Below are 21,033 nucleotides of genomic sequence, written 5' to 3' on the forward strand. Positions count from 1 at the left end.
GCAAAAGTTCAAGATTGTATAATGTCCTTGATTATCTGTGTTTCAAACTTGCCTAGGATGTATCTAAAAGGATACACTGATGTAATAACTCAGCAAAAAGCTACTATATTCTTGTGAGACCTCACCTGGAGTGCTCTGTTCAGCTCTGGGGCCCCCAGCACAAGAAGGACATGGACTTATTAAAGCAAGTCCAGAGGAGGGCCACAAGGATGATCAGGGGGCTGGAGCACGTCTCCTATGAAGACAGGCTGAGAGGGTTGGGGTTGTTCTGCCCAGAGAAGAGAAGGCCCCAGGCAGACCTTGCAGTGACCTTCCAGTACCTGAAGGGGAATACAGGAGAGCTGGGGAGGGACTCTTTGTCAGGGAGTGTAGGGGTAGGATGAGGGTAATGGTTTTAAATTAAACAACATACACATGAAAATCTTAGCCATGCCATCCTAAAAACTTAAAGAAAAGTGAAATTAGTTGAAGTTTCACCCAGAACCTCCATTACTGATGTAGGGAATTTCAATGAATAGAAATAATTCCACTACTGATAATCATTCAAAATATCAATGATGTGTTTTCTTTCTTTTTTTTTTTTTTAGGTGACATTGTGAGATTTTTTTACAAGTTTAAATTGGCATTTCTCATTCATTTAGAGAGATGCTTAGTGTTCTGACAGCTGACAACCTAAACGTATGCTGTGAATGAAAAAGAACTTTTAAAAAATCTCAGAGCTAGATCATAGTGTGGAAATTCAGCAAAAGCAGACTATTCACTATAAGCGATTAGTTGCAGCACTCCTACTAAATGTGTTTCAATTCATTTTTTGTCACTAAGAAATGGAGAAATAGGTATCATATTAAAGGAGACCACATCCTTTTATGCAAATTTAATGCATTTGGCAGGTTTATCATGATAAATGGTCAGGATGAGATAGTTCATGATGTATCTCTAATCTCTTCTGTGAAGATGTTCATGTCTTGCAGGAAGTAGCCCCTTGAGACATCAAATCTTTAGAAGTGTGTGGCAGATGGTGATGTCTGCAGAGCCTCATAGATTGCTTTGAAGTTCCTCCAAACGATGCCTTCAGTTAGCGTGTCTGAGTTTTCGCAAGTTCTCTTGCTTCGTCTCTCTTTCGGTGTCATCTTCCCTCCTTCCTAAACTTGTGTCCCCAAGTTGTTTTCTCATATTGGGAACACACAGCACATCCTCATAGAGTATATCTCAACTCGCTCCCCAGTCCTGTCATATCACTGCCTGCAAAGTTGTTCTTCCATTAGGCATCCTGCATATTTTAAGAGCAGTGGTTTACAACAGCAAAACAGTAAAACAGAACACATGTCTTAGAAAAGCTTATCTATCGCTTTTGCTTTGTGCTCGCTGAGTGAATCTTTGGAGCTAACATCAATGCCAGTGTCATGTTAACCAATCAATTATAATCAATTACCAATATTAATTAGGCCAACTTCTCTTTAGGTTAGTAAGAAGAAATGGTTAAGTTTTAATGCTGCTACGGGGAGTCTGAGGAAACTGACAAAAAAAAAAGTGCTGCAAATCTTTTGAAAATGTATACCTAATTTAATGGAATACAGGCAGTGAAATGGATACAGTCTAAAAGTATAAAAATAATACGGGTTGCAGATCTGAACAGTTGCGTATTTTCAGATCTGAATATTTTCACCTTTCTTCAGTTAGTCCTGGTTAATCTGAATTTGGTTGAGCACATTTAATGAAATCAAGTACCAAATTTCATGTAAAATTTTACACCTGTCATGTTCCCTTGTAAGTTCACATTTTACAGTCGATCTCCTTAAGTATTCCTGTTACCTTCTCCGCTGTACATAATTTTTGTGTATTAGATTGTAATATTCTTGTATCTAGGAATTTGGCAGGGCATTACTTCTCTCTGAAATGCAATTGTCACAACTTGATCCCTTTAAAATATCTTCCTGTGTAATGCTTTTTCAGTCATGGCCTAGTGATTCCTACTAATTCATGTATTAATATTTCAAGTAATAGTTTCAAAATTATTGCGCGATTCCTCAGTCTGCTATACTCTGTGTAACGAAGTCCAGCTTCTATTAAGGCTAAGACCTAAATATTTCTGTTTGCATCACATTTGCTTTTCCAATTTAAACCATTCTCGAAGGCTTTTTTCTTTTCCTACATGTAGAAGCCACACCTAATGGTGCTGTATTACCCAGTTGCTTTAAAAAGGGAAAGGGCCAATGAGCTGTGTGTTCTTGAGATACATGGAAATTCTTGTGATTCTTGGAAAATTGGGGGTAGTAATTAACTTCTGTGATAAGTTCAAAAAAGTTAAAAAATCTTGATTTTGAGGCTGTACTTACGAGCTCCTTAATCTGTGACATTACCTAACCACTTCTGGGACAGTTGGCATTTTTAGAAGATGTCAGTAATTAATTGTTGAAGGGTATCTTCAGAAACATGTTTTAGGTTCTTATTCTTATGCCAAATGTTATGGTTTCATATAACAATGTAGTTTTAAAAAAAGGCCCTGAAAAACTCAACCACAGATCTGACTCAGCTGTCCACGATCTAGAAAGGGCTACTAAAGACTTGAAAAATCTGCTTCTTAAAATACTGCTAGTGCGTTAAGGAAAAGATCGTTGTGGTTTTTCTGTCTCCGTGACATTTCCTTCATTCCAGTTACTGCTATATCATTTCATCCCACAGGGATTTATAGAATCACTTAGAATGATTCTAGATTTATAAGAATTTATTTGTAGAGCAAAGAATTTTTTGCCTTTGGAATGTTAAAAGAAAGTACCACTGATAGTTACAATCTTTAATTTAAATATATATGTATATATATTCTCATGCCTAATTGGTACTTTACAACACAGCTTATCAAAATGTTTCTTTTCTCCTCCACAAATGATTTTTGAAGTTCTCATACAGACCCAACTAACACTTTAACAATGATGTATCGGGTACAATATTTAAATAAATGATGTGACTGAATACAAACTTAAAGTAATCCAAACTCAGAGTACCTGGCTGGAATGTCACCTTTACATTTCTTATCCCGCATTGAACTGGCAAAATATTTGTACATGTAAATGAAATCATAAATATTTACCTGCTTACTGTGCTTTTCATGAGTGCAGATTTTTTCTGGATGAAAATGACAGATCTGGCAGTTGATTCGGTCTATTCCGAAACCTTTGGCCCATATCAAGCAGACCGTGTCAGTACCTGTGAGTTACTACCACATATGATGTTAAAGCTTAACAGACAAGACCATTGGAGGCAATCTGGCTATGACCAGAAGATTCAATTGTTAAAATCTCACCTGTCTTCCAAAACAGATGGTAAAAATATGTTCGGTCATCTCTGTCTTAGGCTTTCTGGAAGAGCACCCCAAAGACCAATATATTCACAATTCTGAATTTTCCAACTTCAGTGTTAATTTTGTTGTAGATTTTTTTTTTTAATAATAGCAAGAAAAAAAAACTTCTTTCAGTATTATTCTGATAATCATCATCATCTAGCCATGTTGCAAATGCGTATTCAGTAGAGTTGTATCAGTCAAGAAACCTGTGTGAACAGAATGTCCTGAATAGTACATCCAGTGCAAACATTGCGAATTATAACCCAAATCTTTTGTCTAGGGCATCTTTAGACTTTGTTTATGAGTATGGAGTGATCTAGTGATCTTCCAAGGAGAAAAACTCTGGGGAGTAAAAAAAAAAAAAAAAAAAAAAGGAAAAAAGTGTGCATCTCTCTCTCTAGAAAAAAAAAAAGCCATCAAGACTAAATGCTTCACCAATAGCTGTTAGGTGTGTCCACACAACTGATGCTACTTTTTAATCAATAATATGCACTGATGAAAAGAAGGTTGTGTGTTCAACTGCAGAAAACCCAGAAATATTTACTCAAACATCTGTTTGCTTTTATATCAGCAACCAATCTAGACTTTTATTTGCAGACTGTGAACAAAGATGGAACACTAAAATGGCTGTGAAATTTCCTTTTTGTTTTTTTTTTAATTATATTTGGAAATCCTTTCCACAAGTGTTGGTTCAGTAAATGAACACATTTTTAAACTTTAGGCTCATACATGGTAGCTGTATATACTAGCCAGAGTCGTTTCACTTACAGGAATGCCAAGAAAGCTCTGAGAACTAAAGCAGGCCCTAAAGCTAGCTTTAATTGTCCTGGCTATGTGGGCACATACGTGGAAATACGGTGCCATCACTTGGCCAGCCTACCTGGAAGAGAGATCAGCAAAGGGACAAACTGGCATAAATGCTCATGCTCTGTTCCTAGGAACACCACAAAAAAAAAAAAAAAAAAGCAAATTCAAACATGGTAAAACTGTAGGCCAGCTAGCAGAGTAAGGAAAATATTGGCAAAGTTACAGCCTTGGTTTCAGAACAAGCCAGAGGCTTTTTTTTCTTTTTTTTCTCATTAGGCACTAATAGTAAAAATAGTTGACATATGCAGTTTAAAATAGTCAGCTTTGATGCTGTCTTCCAAATGCTAAAGATTGCTTTAAGTAGAGTTTTTTATTCATAGAAGCACCTTCTCCTGGACTTAACAGATGGGTTAAGAAGGGTCACCTGGTGATGAGTAATAGAGTAACTTTTGCTTTTTCGGGGACATAACTTAGTCATGAGTGTGTACAATTGGCTTGTGTGGCCATCATGTTTATTCAAAGGCCAGAAATGACACAGGTCTTGAAATATGTTACTTGACCATTTTCCATGAGCTCTAATACAGGGAGGAGAAGGTGAAGGAATCTACAAGTATATCTGATACAGCTGTAAAAGGAGAGGATATTGCAGGATTTCCCCCCAATATGTAAGAAAATAATGTATGTATGAAAGAAAGCAAGAGGTTGGAAGCTTCTGGGATGGTCTGCAGCCAAAAAGAGGTGATTCTAGTTACTGAAATAGAATAGGCAGTGTGTTCCTAACAGGAGAATGTCACCAAAAGGAGCAACTGAATACATTGCCTATAAAAAGTATGTTTTTTAGGTCCTGAGAATTTCTCATAGTTGAATCCAGTATCACTTGGGAGAATAGACAAAACCAAAACACAGACAATTCTCTTGTCACTTCTCAATGCTCACTCCCTATCTGATTTTATCTAAGACTCATATCTGAAATTAAGTTAAAAAATAATAGCTATATAAAAAGAAAAGAGTGAGAAACCAGAATTGCTTGCCAATAGGAGACACTTTTTTTTTTAATGGTCTGATTTACCTAGCACTGTTTATTATGTAATGTTCAACTTTGCATTTTTTTTTTCTACCTGGTAGTGAAAAAATATTAATTCAATGTTTTTTTTTTGTCTGCGAGTGGCAGACTTCTGGGAGGGATTTTCTGGGACTGGCTGACCTGCAGGACTACTTCTAAGGGCTTCATAAAAGGTAACTAGGAAGAGCAAACTCCCCACTGGCAGTCTTTTATTTGCCTTACAGGGGTTGGCATATCTTGCGTTTAAAATTTCTCAGTGTCTGCATATCAAAAAAGATTGAAAAATGGTGCACCGTTTGGTTTCATTGTCATCTATTAAATACTCGCTCTGTTGTGTAGTGTCTGGATTACAAATAAACTGATCACAGTCCTCTACTCGTGTCTTAATGTGCAGGCTAAGAGACCTTGACAGAGATCCATTGAAGTTCATTAGCTCTGCCTGTAGGTTTCAAGTCTGTTTGCTAATTGATAAAAATACTAAACAAAGCCTTAAAAAATTATCCTTTCCCCCTCAAGGGAAAAAAAAAAAAAAAAAAAGGAAAAGGTAAAAAGAAGGCCTGGATGCCTGAGTTGAACTGCCAGACATTATCGGTTTAAATTCTCCGAGACGGAGAGTGAGATCTACAAAGAAACTCAGAAAGAGCATCTATAGACTGAACATTTTCTCACGTGTCAGTGCTCTCACAGGCTGGCATGTCACAAGAGGTGTTGCAGTTTTGTTTTTTAGGGTGTCACAAGCTAGCACAAGCGTGCAACGTTTTTACATTGCATGAAACTTGGAGAAAATCTGACCCCCTTGGAGAAGAATACGAAGGAACCAGGGAAATTCTGCTGTTTTCCTTCCATCTGTCCTCCGTCTTGCTCCTGCTCAGAGGGTTACATTTAGATGGAGAGTTTAGACCTCACACATTCTCTCACGCACAAAATGTTTTGAAAGATTCATTTGGGATGGGTTGTGTGCTGCGTTCCCATAGACCTTCACCTTTAAAGTGAGCTACCCTTGAGAAGCTCTGCACCCACACATAGTCTCTTGGGGTAGGCTGCCTGACTTCGTTGTAAGTCAGGGGCCTGAGTAAGGTTTTTCAGCACAGATTGACACAGTGAGGATAACTGTGGCAGTAATTTTTTATTGTCCTTGAGCTTTTAGAAGCCTTTCCCCTTTCTGTGCCTCTGCATTCATGCAATTCATTGTTTCAGTTGAGATCAGCAAAAATAAGCGTGCAGTTGGACGACTGGATGAATGGAAGGAATGAAGCTCTCAAAGCTACCGGTGGATCTTTAACATATAAACTACATGCTTCTTCCTTCAGCCTCTCCAGCTATATTAGTGCCCCCAACTAGAGCTCATCGAGAGGCCGGTGTCTCTCTCTCTTACAGTGAAGCAGATTTTTGAGACTCTCCTAATGTGCCGGTGGCAGACGTGGCATGAACACTCATTGTCATTGTATCCGAGCACTTCCCAAGTGTCAGAACAACAATGGTATCTCTCCCTTCCCTGCTGCCGATGGAAACAGTTAGTTTGTTCTTTCCTAGTAAAGGAACTTAAATGGGGTCAGAGAGCCCGGATGGTTTACAATACGGTTTTGTAACTTAGCTGGATGGGTGGACTTTGTACCCATTGTTGTTTTCTTCCTGCTTTGTGGTGGTTGCACCCTTGCTCGCCAGCTTCCCTTCGTGGTCACTGGCACCACTCGAAAAAGGAAAAAGGAAAGGAAGGCCCTAAGTGGCTAGCTGCAGACGTGAGGCTGGGAAGAGGCGAGAAGTTGCATGAAGCAGACTGATAAGGAAGAGGCTTGATGACATGGTCAGATAGAGGAGCTTTAAAAAGCCACAGGCAGATCTGCTGAGAAGAATTTATTGCAGCACCAAGAGGTCGTGCATTTTTCCCTTTTAAAGCCCCACAGGAATGGGCTACAGTGCAGCAAACTATGTGGAAAGCCTAATAGCAAGGAAGGGGAGTTGGTGCTGTGTCACAAGCCAGTAGAGATAGTCATACGCTGAACTGTGTGGGCAAATGTACGTGCTGCAGGTCCCAGAGCTGGGGGCAGGCTCCATCTTTTGCTGCAAGTGGGTGCTGTCTAGTAACTTCTCCCAAAGGCAGCTACTTTAGCAGGGTGCTTTTAGCAGACAGGTCGTGCTGCCAGAAAGTGACTCTGAGAAATATTTGTGGAAATAAATACATAAATGCGCTGATGAGAATACACTTCTGGCCACAGGTTTTGTTTATCTGTTTATTTAGCTCCAAAACATTTTAGCAGTGACCAAATGCCTATTGCATGAGAGGTCTGAGGGATTTCATCCCTGCCTCCCCTGAGATGGGCTTGATGGCAGGAGGGAGGTGGCAATAGAAGGAGAGCGGGGTGCTGGCAGGCTCACAGCTGGAGGACTGCAGCGCACGGGATGGATTTTCCTTGAAAAGGCAGGGCACAACATTGGCACAAACGTATCAGACATGCTGGTCACACGGTCAGCTCAGAGAAGTGCCACATCCTCTTGGGTTAAGTTTTGCCAGTCTTTTCAGAGTGTATGAAATGCAGGGGGTTGGCATTTCTTCTTTGCCAGATCGTATTTCTATGTGATGTGCATCCACCTGGACCCTCTCTACAAGCAGTGACAGTGGCATGACTAAGCGTAAGAGACCAGCATTAGGCACGATGTTTCCACATTGTTCACTTACAGGCAGTAATTCAGCAGGATTCTCAACACAGAGAGTATTTACAGTAAGAATAGCTGCCAGCTATTCACACAGCTAGAGGCACATTGTTGCTAGAAGAGTAAACAGCAGAGAGCTGAAACTACCGAGGGCCAAAATGTACCATTGGGTTAAATACGAGAGCCCCCTAAATGTGTTAGGGGGACTCCCTTGTGCACGACCAGTTTACAGAGATGTCTGTGTGAACACTTTGCTTTCCCAGTTTTTGTAGTACAGGATTCCTTTAGATCTACCTTATTTCTATTTGGAATGAAAATGTCTGGTCTTTAAGAGCTCTTCCTTTCCCTCATGACTCTCCATTTATTTTTTAATTCTTCCCTGGTTTCTCTCAGCTTTGGTTCACAGAAGCTGATGTCCTTAGTAGCTGGCAATGCACAGGATGCCCAGTGATAGCTGGTGATTGATAGGTCCTTTGCTGAACCCATGTTGTCTTTCTACATCCTCTTCCCTTTCCGTGTTTCATTTCCTTTTCCTCTTGACTACGCAGGGGTTTCCAAACTGGATGTCTTTGGCACTGCTTTGGTTTTAAAAATATTTCAAATTTACATGTTTTGGGAGTTCTGGAAAGGAAAAGAGGATGGCTGGGGGCTTTTGTGTTCCTCTTATTTTCTGCTAAAGTTTGAATTTCCTTGAATTCCCATGGGAAAGAGAACACCCTTCACAAGGAATAGCTTTGCTGGACTGACCAGGAGTTAGATCCTGGGAACTTGTACACCTATTCACCTGTAATGCGAATTCAGCTGGCAGAATATCTCCTGTAATCTCCTTCCTCTTGCAATTCAGAGGTTTCTATTCAGACTGCAAAGAATGTTTAGTTCAATGTCAAAAGAGGTGAGAAATATAGGTATCCACCTCTTACTAGGCTTCTAAAGCTGCCAGAGAATGAAAAGCTTTCCTTCTTGTAGCTGCTGCTGCAGTGCTGTCGTCTCTTGCTTTTGCTGAGAATTGCACTATTTAGGAGGGCTCTGCACGGCTTACATTAGGGATATATATTTCTCTGTAGGTATCTTCTGTCTCAGTTTTGCTAGCTAGACTTGACTCCCTTCTGCCATTTTCTTTTTAACTTTGGATTTGGTTCATATATTTGTTCTTCCATGAAGTGTAGCCAGAATACCAGAGGCAATTCTTTCCACATCACTCGCTGTGATAGTCTCCCCCCAGTAACTATAACGGCCTGGCTGGCTAGCAAAATCCCTCATCTGACAATCATTTGCATTTGTTTAGTTTATGCTATACAAATCTCTAAACAGTTTCTCCAAACCCGAAGTTTAGATGTTTGCTATATCTTCTACTGAGCTCTGCACTGTTCAAACTTGAAGCTCTCGTGTGCTGATGAGATGCCCTGGGAATGGAGAGTTTTTAAGCTAGCTCATCTCTACCTCCATATATCTAAGTGATAGCATGAAAGGAATGGAAACAGACAGAGAAAGATTTACCGTTGTGTAGAAATCTGCGCGTGACTGCAGTATCAGAGAATTCTTACAGAAGTGTGCTCTAGCTGCAAGCGCCAATGGCCATCCCAAACTAACCCGTGTGGTATTTTGGGGAAAACTGCTAATGGCAGAAGAAAAGAAATGTGTCCTGACCACTCTGTTTTCATGTAGCAGAAATCTGCTTTGCCCATGGCTTGTTGACTAAGGTGCTGCCTTGATCCTTTCGGTCTTGGAGACCAAGAATAAAAGTACCAAGAACTTAACGTGACGGGTTACAAGTACCTACTTGCTACCCTGAATAACACAATCTAGTTAGCTTTTTCTTCATTTCTACGTATTAGTTTTGGCTTAATAGTTCAGGAGGATGTTCCAGAAAATAGCTCTCATACTTTAATAATTTCAGCAAGTGTTTATATATGTTCAAGAAATTGAATGCAGACTGAAGCTCACTCAAATAATAAATATAATTTCCTTACACATGCACTCATGTTTTCTAGAATCTATGATATTTATTAGCAAGTGTGTTTAAAATAACACTATACAGAAATGCTAGTCCAATCTTTTTTTTCTTGAGCACGATCCAGTTTAACCCTTCTCTGCATGGCGGGCTGTTCCTGTGCTCCGTTCCTGCACGACCTTCCTCTCTTGAGAGCTGTTGTAACCTCTGCAAACGTAAAGGGTAAACTAGCCAGCTCACCAATAACCACTCAGCATTTCTCACCTGTTAATTTGGGTGTGGGGGAATATGAAGTAAAACCACGCCTGCTTCCCTGTGACAATAAATGATGTTTTGTTAGTTTTAAAATTAGTCTCTTAAAACATACAAAGAACTGAGGAAAATTCTGGGTGTATGGCTATTAAACGTGCTCGTCTTAGTCGGTGTCAACAGAGTTGATAAATGCTGATGTTATGCTTGTATTATGAAGTAGAGAATACGTTTGACCTATTAAGAAAAGGAAAGGACTTGCCACACAGGAGCATTCAGAATTGAGCCTTCAGGACTGAATGGCACTTTTAAGAGATGGAGAGCTTAGACAAGGTGAGGACTGACCCTGTGTACTCCTGAACTACACGACATGAAATAAAACGCATCAGCTTAAATGTTTCATGTAAGTGGTTTCTATAATGTGCCTTACCTTGTATTTGTGGTAGGCTAATAGTATGCACACAGTCAGGTACTGCTTGACTGATGCACATACAGTGGCTGGATTGCAGCAGCTCATTCTCTGGGTCCAAGCCCCAGGTAATACAGCAGGAATGGTCTATGTTTAGGGGACTGGGCTTAGAAATGCGATTCCCTAAAGGCATTTCTTACAGGCACTTCTGCTGTAACAGCTCTCTAAGACAGAGGCTCCCTAGCACTATGGTGAACAGAGGTTAGTTTAAAATAGAAAATAAAAACCCACCTGTATGAAGAGGTAACATTATCCATTAGATAAAAAGCACTGCTTTGGAACCTGGAGAAAGAGTAAACACATCTGATAGCCCTTCTTGCTCCCCTGGCCCTATTTTTCAATCTTAAGATTCAGCTTGAGATTTCCAGATCATAATTGATTTTTCCAAGTCTAAATAGTATCTCCCCAAATACACATTACATACATTATATATAAATGTAGTAAGAGCACATTCTATTCTACCTTTGTCTACCTTTGTTTTACCCTCCCTTCAAATGGGAAAATATGGGGGGGATGACATAGCATTGCATATGTAATCCTGTCATGACCCTGTGTTAAGCAATTTGGGAAAAAAAAAACAACGGGGAGATTGTGTTTTGTAGAAATTATCTCCTAGCGATCACTCTTAGGCATCCCTGCTTAAGTCTTCAGCCAGTGATCAGAGGCAAGGAGATGCCAGGGTTGATCTGTTCCTCTCCATGCCTCTTTGCTTTCACCCTTCTCTTCTGGATTGCCTCTGGATCATATCAATTAGTTTCGCTAGTGTTCTCTGTTTTTTTTTGTTTTGTTTTGTTTTTAATCAATCTAGCTTCATTTAAAGCATCTAATACAGATTTAGAAACGTAAGTATTGACAGTCAAATTCAAATATCTTGGCCATAATGTTCATACAGCACTGAAATATTGAATCTGTTCTCACTAACGAGGCAGTTTTTCACACGTTAAAGGAATATGTCTAATGTTGGATCTGTTATATTCTTGAAAAGTGTTGGATCTCTCCCCTACTCCAAGCAGCAGTCTTCATCATATATTGCAATTCAACAGTAAAATATCGAAACAGCATTGAATCACATGGCTTCTTCCCATGCTTCAGTCTCATAAAACACTGGAAACAAAGCTCAATTGGCCCCTTGAGCCTGAAATGATAATACATCAATGCTGCTAAAAGAGAATGGATCTTAAAGTGTTAGCATAATTTTTTTAGCCTTATATGCCCCCAACAAATATTTGGAAAAAAAAAAAAAAAGGCAAGCCCAGATAAGATTATATGACACTGTATTCTTCCCTGTGTCTTTTCAGGTGTTTCTGGAGAGCTTGTGTAAAACCAATATGCCTATTAGGTTTCCTTAAACCACGTTTATATGCTCTCCTGGACCTCTGCAGGAGAAATTTTATTCACTGATAAATACTTCATCTGTTTTCTAGGTAAATGATAGAATTTTGCCCTTCAGTAAAACTGAGGTAACAACACAAATCTTGACGAAAAAGTGGAATAGTTGATACTTTAAGATACTATGTAGAAAAAATAAAACTATATAAAATAGAATTTCTGGTGAAATAGTAGACAATGCTGTACCAGAAATATCTTTAAAACGCGACATTACCGGATGATTAGAGTTTTTCTTTTTTGTAGTTAACAGTACTGCATTGCACGTGTGTATTGATGCAGTTTTCAAAGTCAATAAATAGTGCATCAACTCCTGTATGGAAAAAGGATGTTGCAGAAATAATTATGACATGATGCGATAACCCCTTCTTAGAAAAAAAAAATTAAAAAAGAAAGGAAAAAAGCAAAGTAGAACAATGCTGCAGTGTTCTGGCCATCAGGAAACAACGACAATGCTCCCACCTTTTTCCTGTGACTTACCCAGAGTTCCTTCCAGGCGACACAGATAACTGATAATGCTGCGGACTGAGTTCTGTGCCAAATGAAAATAGAGTAATTTTTTTTTTTTGGTTAAATTTATATCTGATTAAAAATGGACCTTAACAACACCCTTTCCATGCAGCTTTACAGCTCTTCTGGATAATGTACTTCTGTGTGGCTTTCAGCACTGCATCATTTCCTAGTGTAGGTGTTATTTCAGCAGGGGACAAGCATGAAAAAGTATTTTACTTTGTAAATTCATATCGGGTAAGTTAACTCTGATTGAATAAGAAGGTTGTTCATCACTGTTTCTTCTGAAGAAAAAAATCTTTTGGAGTAACATTTTTTGATTCCCAGGGAGTTGTGCATTCCTGAAACAGCTGGATTTACCAGTAATGCCTTTCAAAGTGCAGGTGACTTGGTGAGACTGTTTCATCTTGGAGTACTTTGAATGCAGATGTGGCCTTCCAGCGTGTGTGTGAGCACTGGAGGTTGTCTGGGTGTCTTTTTGGGCACCCCCTATTCCATGTGCAGGCATGGCTGCGTGCTTCGCCATCTTACTCTGTGGGGGCAGCCATGATGAGCTGCGGCAGGGCCTGGACTGGCCCTGCAGGCCCTTGGCCTGCCAGCTAACACAGGGCACTGCTGTGTCTGCTTCAGAGGGGGATCAGCTAAAATCCCCCATCAGTGCAGGGCTCTGCAGGCATTGCTCTACAGCACGGGTTAGGAGTTGGCTGTGGCATCATGGCGAGAAGGGGCCCTGCCGCTGTGTGTTTGTGGGGCTGAGGCCCACGGGGACTGGTGGTGGTTCCCATCAGCACTGTTATCTCATGGTTCCCATCACCATGCTTATCTCTCATCTCCATGCAGGTAGGGAACTCTTTTGAGTCCCTTGTTTTTAGATCTGTTCACTCAGTTAATTTCCTCGGGCAGTTTGCAGGGTTATTTATCCTTCCGCCTGTACTTAGCAGCCAAGTTATTTTTTTTCTGACTGCTTACTAATGAAGAACAAGTCAATTTATCCTCATCAGTTAAATTACAAATATAGTGAAAACAGAGTGAAAATGTCACCACATGGAGATGGCTTCCTTTTTTTTCCATTCCTAAATCCTGGCTTATGTAAACTGAGATAAATATTTATAAAAAATGCTGGGCACAGTAACCCTCATTTTTAAACTATTTGGATTAGCTTGTGAGATGTAGCTATTGATAACACCATTTGGTACTTTTGCAAATAGATTTCTTCTGTACAGTTATGGCTTCCACTAGGATTTACAACAACTGCTGTGTTTTATTTGAGCTGTGTAAGAAAGGAGCTTGTGAACCACCAAAAAGATAAAAGACATCAAAAGAAGGTTAGTTTTCATAGTATATGCTGTGCTTTAAAGAAGAAAGGAAAGCGCTGTGCTTACAGGCCAAAACTTCATCCCAGACCAAATGTAATTAAAGGGGACAGATAGGAAGGACTTCCTTGGACTCTGGGTAGGTTTTCCGTGCACCCAAAACACATGCAGGATGCAAAGGGTGCCTAAAGGGTGCCTTTCTCAGAGGGGCTGATCGTGCTGAAGTTGAAAGCAATGCCAGGGCTTCCCTGTATCTCAAGGGAACATGCCTTGGAAGCTGTCCCGTGGTATGTTCTCGTCGTGCCATTCCCACTTCACAATTATTACTTCTGCTGTAGTCAGTGTGCAAGCCAGAGAAGTTTGTATATTTTTCTTTTCTAAGAAGTATAGTGAGGGATTTCAGCGTTTTTTGAAGTTTTTAATAATTAATTGTCAAAAAATGCAACAGAAATAGATAGAACGTTAAAGCAAATTTGCAAGCCATTGAAGTAAAGAGCTGCAAATAGAAGCAACGCCTGTATTCTACCTTCAGCTATCAGTATAAAACTCATCAAAGTAACCAGTTTTATTTAGACATCTGGAAAATGTACTTTGACAAACATCCACTTGATGACTGTCAGTGTCTTATAAAGAGACTTTGATATCAAAGATCCTCTGAAACTGTCAGAATAAATCTTTTTTTTTTTTTTTTTTTTTTTATGACAGAAGAATATTTCCTAGCTGTGATTTCTATTGTCTGGTTGATATGTTTTTAGTATCTTAATACAAAGGATTATTTTTACAAATGTTTTTGTACCTACTTGTGCAAAATAACATTATATTAAGAAGGTGTTTTCAGAAGTTAAGCAAACTAGAAAAGCAGGCTCAGTATTCGTGCTCTTGCCAGCACTCCTAATTGTTCTGTTCTGGAGGTTAATGGATAGCAACTTTAAGACTTTGTATTTTCAATAGACTCACGGAGCTTAGGTAATCTATCAAAAAACCTTTTCAAACAGATGAAGAGAATACACTAATCATGTACTTTGAATGATATTGTTTCCTTGCATTTATGCTACTGAAATATATAGGAACAGGGCAAAATATGGTTGATTCTCTTACATATTCTAGCCTTTCTACAAATGGCTTTTCATCAGCCATATGTAGCATACCTCATCTTAGATACAAAGAAGATAATTAGTGACTGAACTGTTTAAGGCTGTAGGCATGACTGCAGATATCCATTTTTTAAAAATTATTATTATTTTAAATCCAAAAAGGAGGTGTTGCCTTGCAGTGTTACTGGAGATGCTGAATACATTAAAACAGGAAGATGAGAGGAATGCCTTGTGGGGACTTCTTGTAAACATGCAGCATGATTGCTTTTTGTTGGGGAAGGCATTTCTGCGATGTTCTGTGCAGTGCTGTAGTGCCATACTTAAGATGAAAATGCTATGAGAGCCTTAACCATTTAATTCTCATAATCCATCTGCAAGCACTAAGTGATTAGTTGCAGTTTATCCCAGTGTGGAAGCCATTCCTGGTACTTGCATAAGCCTGCCCTGCAAGGTCCTGCTGGAGACAGCCATGGCACAGGCTCTCTGCCCACGCTTGCTGTCACTGGCAAAACTGATCTCTTGGAGAGCAAGAAGAGGGCTGGCAAAGTGGTCCTGGGTGAGCAGAAAGCTCTGCAAGAGTTTAGCAGTTTAGTCTGGTTAGGGGAATAGCAGTGTAGTGGCTTGATGGCAACAAGAGTGCTCCCACTGCTTAATTTGAAGCACCCAGTTCAGTATAGTTCCCTGTTTTGTCAATAGGGAAGGGAGGCTGCTCATATAGGTGAAAAAGAGCAAGAGGCAAACTAAAGTTTAGGTTTATATACACATCTCTAGGTTCTCCTTTTCAGACTCATTTGGTTAGTCCGACCCCTCCGCTGCAGGACTATACTAGCAAATTATTTCTTAAAATGTACATTTCTGCACACGCTCTTTTCTGGTACCAGAGAGACACTGTGGCATATCTCCGCATCCCTGCCTTGGGAGAATACTTTGTTTGCAGAAAGGCATTTTACAGGCAGATAAAAGAAATCCAAGAATCTTGAGAGAGTTTGTTTTAGGAAAGCAGGCTCCCTTGGGGTGGATATCCTGTATGGAGCCAGGAAGGTATAGGAGGGGACAGGAGATGCTGTGCTTGCAGTGGCTGTAGATCTAGAACTGGATAAGGGGGGAGGGGGGGCTAATTGCTCTGTCTCACACTTAGGCTATTTTTCTCTAAGAAATATCATTCAATCAGTATTATAAAGCGGTCCTCCTGAGGAAATGGGGTATTTTCAAGTTTGTTTTGTTTGCTGCAGAGATTCTGAAAGTTGGGCCAACTTCATCTCAAAATGAAGTGACTGAATTATTTCATTATTTACTTACTGGACGGCTAAACAAGGGTTCGCTTCTAAGACACTGAGCTGTTTCAGAACAATTGCTTATGATGCAGCTAATTACGTGATACAGTTTCCTCACTGAAGGATGGCTGTTCGCAGGTATCAGCCTTCTGGGATAGCATTGGCCACAGCCTGAACATGTTCAGATGTAAATACTGATAACAGCTATGGTATCACAAATTAGGAAGAGATTATTTCTGCCTTTAAAAGCCTGTTTTTCATAGGTAGTTTTTTGAGTATCCTTCCATGTTTTGGGTCAACCTCAGCCAGTGCTCCAGTGTAACAAACTCCAGCCATGCTCCTGAACTGAAAGGCAGCTCCACATGATCCCTGCTATTGCTTACTGTGTGTGAATTCTCACGGGTCTGCACAATGCTTAGTCTAGAATTGCTTGATGAAATAAAAAAGAATTGTCAGAAGCTTAGATTTTACTGGAACGGGGCAAAGCTTATTTAGCAAGGAGCTAGAGGATCCCTGGAAATAAGCATATGCTGGAAGGCAAGACCACAAGCTGTTTTGACTAGGTGGAAAAGTTTTTAAGGGTGAGGCTCCACAAAAATAGCTTGTATCTTTTTGATAGTTGTGTCTTCAATTGTATTCCCCAGTGCGTTTCCCTGACTGTATGTGTTTGAGCTCACCCCCTTGTATTTCAAGCAAGGAGCTTCTTTCTACTTTGGCTTTGACCGAGGGATGGTGGTCTTCCTCCCCACCTGCACGTCTGGCTTGAGGAAAGTGGCCTCCTCTGCTGGTCATTTCTTCCGTGAATGTGGGAGACAGAGAGCCAGTTTCCTTTTTTATTTTTTATTCTTTTCTCCAGAAGTCATCTTCTGTTGTTTGTTTTGGCAAGTGATTTCTGAGGAAGGATCTGTGAGAGAGATTGCTGGTATTATATTAGCTTCCTCTAACTCATATCTCCCCCCTCCGACCCCCCCCCAGCAAAGTCACCTCCTCTCCCTGCCTTTCCTCTTCTTGAATATTCTCCCTCTGATTTCCTTTGTGGCTGCTTGTTGTTGTTGTTGTTATTGCCTGTTTGTGTCTTTTTGTGGTCCTCTCGGTTATGATTTTTCATCCCTCAATTTAGTGCTTTTCTAAGCCAGGCCAAGACAGCGGAATAGTTTGCACCTACCCCTATTTAGCCATGCAGAGACGCAAATGTTCAAGCTTCTGTCTGTAATTTGTCATCCAGTTGTCAACTCCCTTTCTTTCCGTATTAACAGCCCGTGTCTTTCCAAATTCCAATTTGGGGATACTCTTTTTTTTTTTCCCTCTTTATGTTTAATTCCTAGGAGATAGGCTGAATTAGGCAGGATAGATTGTTGGCTTCGCTGCCTGCTCCTTGCTACAGAGAAGTGCCCACACTTTTCATCTCCGTGACTCATAACGTACAAAATTAGTGCCTGCAAAGCTCCAAGAGCGGGGAGAAGCTGCACTTCCCATAAACACTCTAAGCAGGCGTAAGCCACTGCTGTCACTGAAGATGGTGTGGTGGTCTTTTTTGGGTTTATTCCTGCTGCACACTGCCTTACCTATGACAGAAGCATTTGTGTAACTTTCCAAATCAGGGAAAGATCTCAGATAAAACAACTGGGTAAAATAAAAGGTTAGGCTTCATATTTTTCTGTCAAACTCAAAGATTTTTTAAATTTGATCTGTTCTTTCTTTTTAAGGAATTTCAGTTAATTGATTTTCATTCTGCTTTTCATGAAAGTTGTGATGATGGAGAATGCTTAAATCTTCCGTTCACTGTTACAAAATGCCAGAGAAAATGTGAAAAAATTTACATTATAAATCTCTCCTGGCTTTCCTGTGGTAGCCAGAGACCTGGCATTGTTTTTTGTCAAAAAATATAGATTCCCTGGGAATTTCCCAGGCCTCCAGTAAATACATGAGTTCATACCAGCTACAATTATTTATTTTTTTTAATTTTTTTTTTATTTTTTTTTTTTTTTTTTTTTTTTTTTTTTTTTTTGCTTTTACCACATCATCTAGGAAGCAAAAGTCAACATCCTACAAGGATTCCCAGTTGAAAACTATTTTGGTCTCAAGTGGAAGATGAGAAACATGATGTGCTCAGAGCACTATGTCAGCAGCTACAGCAGAAAATTTGGTTTTCAAAATATTTTAAAACAGAGAATAAAAGTCACCATAGATGTTTACATCTAAGCCCAAACTAGTCTCCTTATTTGAGTAAACTTTCAAAGCTGTTATAGTTTCTAATAACTGTGTATCTAATCTGAGTTCACGTACTAAGTGTTTAATTGTCATCCAGAAAACTGAATCTTTTAAGTCAGTAAAACTAACATATTTAGGAGTCCAAAGAGCTACATTTTCAGTTTTTGATTGAGCAGTAATATATACGTTTATAAATATGTATATCTATACACCCTTTCCTAATCATAGTCAACAGCATGTTCTTCTGCTAGGTTAAAAAAAAAAAAAAAAAAGCAGTAGCAGTCTGTAATAATCTAAAAGAAGTCATCTGAACAAGCGAACGAGCTGGGATGACCATATTTCATTCAAATTTGCATAATTCTGCCTATTTCAGAAGTATGAAATAACAGAAACATACATTTATCAGCACAGTTTTTTGAATTAAACCATGTTTTTTTAACTTCTTAAACGATGTGTAGTATTCTCTCTGTTTAGTGATGTTTTCCTGAAGATGCAAGTCTGCTTCTAAATGCTAATGCAAGAGCTAGCTATGCTTCAGTTGAATTTTAACAAGTGTATAGGTGGCACGTTTTGGTGAAATAACATTCAGAGTAACTTAGCAGTGTGCGTGCTTTTCCAGCGAGGGTGTAATTTCCCAAGCTAACTGCATGTGGTCGTTGAAGGACATCTTATGGGTTCTGGCGGAAGAGATGGCAAAGCATGCCAAAACCGGTCAGGCTGGGTAACGTTATTTTGAGCTCAGTGCTATCTAGGATTGAGTATCTCCATCGCTCTCCTTCATCCGCACGGGAGACCACCGGGCTGGAGGCACAGGGGTGCCCAGTTTTGCTCTGCCCCACGTGGAAACGGCTCCAGCTGCAGCTGATCCAGAACAAACAGATTGTGCCTTAGCCCCAGCCTGGGTCTGCCCATGTAAGTGCTGGCTCCTCGCCCCTCTCTGAAACAAGGACGGCTTTTGGTTTTACGGGGAATCAGTCCAGAGAAGTGGGTGACGCGTTTGGCTGGCTGTGAGGACTGCGCCGTGTCCCCGAGCTGCGGCGTGGAGTGGGAGAGAGGGGGAACGCAGGGGACTGGTGGCAGTGTGAGTAAACGAGGGGGGTGAATGGTGGTGCTTCCTCTGAGCTGATGCAGGTCAGCGTTTGGTCAGTGAGCTCTTATGCTCCTGGTTCTCATCAAGGAGAACCCTGGGATCTCCTGCCAGCTGTGCCCGCTCCTGCCGTCACGAAAGTATGCCTTGAACTGCTCCAGCAACCGATCCAGCTCCCTAAAGCAACAGAAAACCACCCTAGACAAAACAACAGATGCATCTCCCCATTTTTTTTGCCAGGTGAATGACTCAAACTGGCTCCCAGGGGAGACAGAGAAGCACCAGAGCTCCAACACGGGGGCGGAGGGTCTGCAAAGCCAGGAGGAGGGGAGGAAGGAGAGGGAGGGAGGCGAGAGGCAGCTGGGTTTGGCACCGGGGCTGGTGGACAGGCTCAGCTCTACTGCTGGATCCAAATGGGGCTTGCAGCAGCCAGAAGGCTCTGCAGGGAACCCTCTAACCTGCCCAACAGGGTACTGCTGGAGTGAAAAACGGGAGTTGTAAATTCTTCCTTCGCTTTAGTCTTCAGGGAAGCACTTACTTCAGTTTGGGGCTGTCAGCCTGACCACTTACCCTGTTTACTCTCTCCTCTTTGTATCCTGTGCTGGTGGTGAGGAGGTTCCTCAGTTTTCTTGCTACCGGTGGGGAAAGGGCACAGCATATCCGTGTTCACCAGGCAGGATGGGGGCAGAGAAGGGGCTCGAGGTCACAGGTTGGGCAGTGGAAGAAGGAAGTCTGAGATCCAGTGCCAGTACTGGCCACCAGTCTGGTTATGGGAGACTCCTGCAAAAATGAGGGATGGGATTCACCTGACCAAAAGCGTATATAACGTGGCTACCTTCAAGCTACATTTCTAGCCTCCATTTAAAATTACTGGAGAGAAACATGTTCTCATAGAAAACAATTTCTCTCTTTCTTTATATGGACATTTAAACCAGATCAGATGAATTGCAGCCTCAGAGCATCCCTGTCCCTCCACTGACTCCAAGGAATTTAGAGAAGTAGCTCACGTGTAGATGGCGACACTGGGAGGAGCCTGGTTAGTTGAGGTAAACCTTACAACAGGTGCCTAAGGAATTCAATGGGTATTTTGGGAACAGCACTTTACAATTCTATTGCCTGAATTTTCCTTTTGGCATCTAAGTCATTTAGTGGATCTGGGTCATGTTACCTTATAGGATGGGTATTTGCTTCCCGGAGTATAATGATTTTCATGTTCAAGAGTGTCTTCATGTTGCATATTCCAGTGGAATTTACAGCAAAAAAGTAGCACAGAAGAGACATAAAATACCTGACAATAATCGCCTTCTGATTTAAACAGTGAGCAGAACTTGTTTTGTGTACCTTCATGTCAACCTGAGCCTTTTTTCGTATCATTAAGAAGCATACACTATTTAGATCGGAGAAAAATGCCCATGGAACAGTAGTCTCGCAGCCACAAAGCTGGGGTAATATTTGCAATGTCTACCAAGTTATTATTTCATTTGAAATATTGCAACCTGATCTTGCCAGTTACAAAACCAGTTTTGTTTCCAGTCTGGGAAGGTAATGGTTGATCATAGTACACAAGTCTTCCCACCAGCAGAAACATGGCTATGGCACACCAGGAGCAAGTTCTTCCCATCCAAGC

General features: G+C 40.6%; 1 protein-coding gene and 1 long non-coding RNA gene across 14 annotated transcripts in view; one reads left to right on the top strand and one right to left on the bottom strand.

The window, feature by feature from the left end:
• The window catches only part of LDB2 (LIM domain binding 2), a 372,691-nt gene that overhangs the window by 171,556 nt on the left and 180,102 nt on the right, over positions 1–21,033 (top strand). The gene's annotated exons all lie outside the window — the stretch shown is intronic.
• On the bottom strand, positions 862–3,994 carry LOC121070263. Its single transcript, XR_005819976.1, has 2 exons — positions 3,089–3,994; positions 862–1,270 (listed from the first exon to the last, which is right to left on the bottom strand). It is a non-coding gene; the product is annotated as an uncharacterized LOC121070263 (long non-coding RNA).

Source organism: Cygnus olor, chromosome 4 (assembly GCF_009769625.2).
Source record: "Cygnus olor isolate bCygOlo1 chromosome 4, bCygOlo1.pri.v2, whole genome shotgun sequence".
Lineage (NCBI taxonomy): Eukaryota > Metazoa > Chordata > Aves > Anseriformes > Anatidae > Cygnus > Cygnus olor.